At 37.7% G+C, this 4164-nt stretch overlaps 1 long non-coding RNA gene across 1 annotated transcript; it reads right to left on the bottom strand.

Moving 5' to 3' along the window:
* Positions 1-202: 202 nt before the first annotated feature.
* Positions 203-2378, bottom strand: LOC110264919 (uncharacterized). Its single transcript, XR_002351277.2, has 3 exons — positions 1846-2378; positions 902-1101; positions 203-435 (listed from the first exon to the last, which is right to left on the bottom strand). It is a non-coding gene; the product is annotated as an uncharacterized LOC110264919 (long non-coding RNA).
* Between the last annotated feature and the right edge of the window lie 1786 nt (positions 2379-4164).

The raw sequence follows: 4164 nt of genomic DNA on the forward strand, positions 1-4164 counted from the left end.
GCTTATAATTAACTAGTGGTTTGACATAAAATAAAGCAGGCCTATGCATTATCCATGCCTTTAGCAAGAAATTATCACATGATCATAATAAGATTAATAGTTTAATACTTTGTGATTAGCTTATTAAGCTATCAAGTTTCACAATCAATTATCATTACTGTGTGGTCACCACTAGGGGTGTTCGCGGTGCGGTTTGATTCGATTTTTGAGGAAAAAGTCATCCGATTCGATCGTGTAATTAAACTGCGGTTCGGTTTGGTTCGATTTTTTTATCGAAGCCATCCGAACCAAACCAAACCAATTAAAATCAGTTTGATTCAGTTCGGTTTGTTCGGTTTTTTCAATCAATTCAAAAAAAATACATCCCGATTAGCAACGCTTTGAGCAAGGCTGATGGCCCCTTCATTATAATCCGTACCAGTCAAATAAGAGAACCTGGAAAGGTAGCAAGAGTAAGATTAATAACACATGCAATGCAACATAAAAAAACCCAGATATCTCTCAGAAACCAATAGGCAGAACTTCCAAGTACTTATAAGTGTACCTTCCCTCCAAAAAAAGCATATAATAGTATATACATTTCCATGCCACCTTTATGTAGCAACTTTCTTTGTTTACTTGAATATATCTTTGTTTTTCATGATTTTCACATATTCACACCTTACTTTTGATGCTATGGAATTCTCATTTAATTAACAATTAAATATATTTGTGTAGAACAAATTTATATGGCACAAGATTCACATGCCTTCCGATTTCCAACAATACACATTTTGTTATAATAAATAGTAATTCAGAAATTTGCTAACTTTAACAAAGTCTTTCTTTTCTCTTTTTTTATATAAAAGAATTATACAGCATATATTACTAAAAGTGCAGAACATCGCAAGAAATACCATACCCTTGTTTAGCTAATTCTTGGAGAAGCAAACTATTGCCTGTCCCAATGTCAAGTACACTTCAACTAGACAAAACTTTATTTCCTAATTCACTAGCTTCAGCTTTAACATCATCAACATGATTTGGTATGCGGCCTTGAGAGATGTCAACGCACAAGGCTTTTGTCCAAGATGCAACTACTTCCATCACATCAGCCCCAAACTTGCACATGCAAAATAAAGGCAGAAAACATAAATGAAAGTTAAACAAGTCATAATGTTCATCATTATAGATAGCGCAACAATGTATCACTACCAAAAATTGCCTATAACAACAATGTTCATCCCTGCCTAGAAGTTCTCTTAACCAAATTAACCAAGTCACAAATGAATCAATAACCAGCAAATCAGCAATGAATCAATAACCAACAAGGCAGCAACAATACCAAATTACCAAGTCAGCAATAAATCAATAAACAGCAATGATTAACAATGCTGAGTATAATTTAACCAAATTAACCAAGTCACAACAATGAATCAATAACCAGTAAGGCAGCAACAATACCAAATTACCAAGTCAACAATAAATCAATAAACAGCAATGATTAAGCAATAAACTGAAGTTTAATCAATAAAACCTGATTAAGCAATGATTAAGCAATACCAACAATAACCCTAAACTGAATAAAACCCGATAATCTGAACACTAAATCAAGGACAGAAACCAACAATAAACTAAAGTTTAAATCAATAACCAGCAATAAATCAGCAATGCCTGAACAAAACCTGATAAACTGAACAAAACCTGAACAATAAACTGATAACCTTAAACTGAACAATAAATCAGCAAGACCAAATTACCAACAATAAACTGAATAGATGGTAAACATCAATACCAACAATAACCCTAAACTGAATAAATTAAATCAATAACCAGCAATATCAACAATGCATCAGTAAAGATTACCTGAATAGATGGCTCGGGCTCCATATTCACTTGAATCGGTGGCTGGGTGGGAGACTGGGAGGTGCTGTCTTCAGTGTCTTGATCGTGGGTGACCCTAAACCCAGAACCCAGAAACGCTGCTGGGTGGAGGCGGCGAGGTCGGAGGTGGCGAGGTCGAAGGTCCTGTGTTGATCGTCGCCCGTCGGTGCTGTCTGCTGTGCTGCCCTGTGGCTGTTGGGTCAGTGGGTGACTGGGTGGTGGCGAGCCAGGCGAGGTGCTGTGTTGAGCTGGGTCTTCGTCTTCGTGGTGTACCGGCGGTGGGGGATCTGCTCTCTTCGGCGGTGGGATTTGGAGGAAGGCTTCGAGACTCAAGGACGTGGGTGGCTCAGGCTGGCTCCGTGGCTGGGTGAGTGGGTGCGCAGGCAGCAGAGGGCGAGATATGGTGGCTCAGGCTGGCTCCGATCTGGGATTTGGGTTTCCATGGGGATTTGGGGATGGAGGGAGTCGCGCAGCAGTAGAACACCTCTAGGACTCGTTTGGGGGGTGGGGGTCTTGGGGGGGTGGGGGGGTGGGGTAGGTAGTTTTTAATTTTTAGGGTTTTTGTAGAACCGATTCGGTTCGGTTCGGTTAGGGTTTTGGTGGTAAGAACCAAAAACCGAACCGAACTGCAAAAAACAGCAAAACAACGTTTTTTTTTGGTTTTTTCGGTTTTTGATTAATTCGGTTTTCGGTTTTTTCGGTTTGATCCTTCGGTTTAGTTCGGTCCGGATCGGTTTTGAACACCCCTAGTCACCACTGTACATGGCAAAGAAACAAATTCAGTCACAACAGTCTTAAATTCAATTTGGTAAAGCTTTAATTTCAACAGTCTTAAATTCTTTTTGGAGCAACAATTGATATAAATTTCAACAGAGTCCTAAAGGTACAATTGATATCCCCAAAACAGCACTTAAACACCAAACTTCAATTATAAATTAGATGCTAAAATCATAAAAGCACTTCAAATATTGCTACATACACAGCTCATATTAAGTGTAGTGCCTAGGCATTAACAGCATTGCTCATGAGCTTTTCAAAAAATTCCTGTGAATATAATTGTCATGCACCAATACATTAAATCCACGGCATAATTAAGTTAGAGTAAAACACCTATTTCTTACTTAAAAGATTAAAACCCTCATAATTTAGTTCCAAAATATATTATATTCTCATATACTATATGAATTATCAATATACTAACAACTTATCATGAGGCGACAAATCAATAGTTGCATACACATAGTTATCACCTACTTCAGCTTTTGCTTCAACTCCATTAGCCAAAAGTGATGTGAATTCAAGAAGCACGGAGAGAACTCGAGAAGAAACAATGCAAGATGGATTTTCGTTATTGGTTAAAAATTCAAAACTACTAATACTAGCTTCTTTATTTGGATTATATCTGAAAATTCAAAACTATTAACAAGGTCAAGATAACTTAATCATATCTAAGATTCCTGTATCTTAATTCTTATTTGTTTTTGACACAATGAATCAAGTAATTGTACCATATCGGTTATATTAAAATAATAATAATTTTCTTCATGAAAGCTAAGGGAAAAAGAAGTAATGAGGCAATAAGGTGTACGAAGAAAAGAAAGTAGAGAAGTGAAAGTAATTGATACCCATCCCGGGTGCACAGAGAGCAATGTCATTATTCTGCTTTATGTACTTATGCATTAGCAAAAATATTAAAAATTGAAATCCAAAATTAAAGTAGCGGCACAATCACAAAATTAACAATCGTAGAGAGTGGACCAAAATCAAAATTCAATGAAACCAAAACCAAAATCAACAAGAGAAAAACTCTAAATTCGGTAGTTTGATAACAGCACATCAGAAGAAATGATCCGAAATAGAACTTCCATGAAATTACTAGGAAGAAATAAGTAATAAAGACATGGAGGAAGAGATACCTAAGGATTGAGTATGATGCGAGAGGCTTGAGAGAAAGAGGTGAACGGCGGATAGTTCTCGATTTGCTTGAGACGACAGAGCACGGCACCACGGCGGAGCAGAGCAAAGGTTTCAGAACGCCAACCAGAGCAGAAGTTTCAGAACGGCATGAGCAGATGAACACCGCGAAGCAGAGCAGAAAGAACAAGGCCCTAGCTCTAGCAGCAAGGAACACGATGACAGCGATCGGAGAAGAGGGATTACAGTAGTGCTCTGTTCTATAAAACCCTGAAGTAAGGTAGAAGATGTATAAGTCCAATTAGATTAAAGGAGCCCATCACTGATGACCCAAATAAAAAAACAAAAACAATAGGGCAGCCCATTTCCTTAAATCCAGTTGAAAAT

The sequence above is a fragment of the Arachis ipaensis genome, chromosome B7 (assembly GCF_059453495.1).
Source record: "Arachis ipaensis isolate K30076 ecotype BB chromosome B7, ASM5945349v1, whole genome shotgun sequence".
In the NCBI taxonomy this organism is placed as follows: domain Eukaryota; kingdom Viridiplantae; phylum Streptophyta; class Magnoliopsida; order Fabales; family Fabaceae; genus Arachis; species Arachis ipaensis.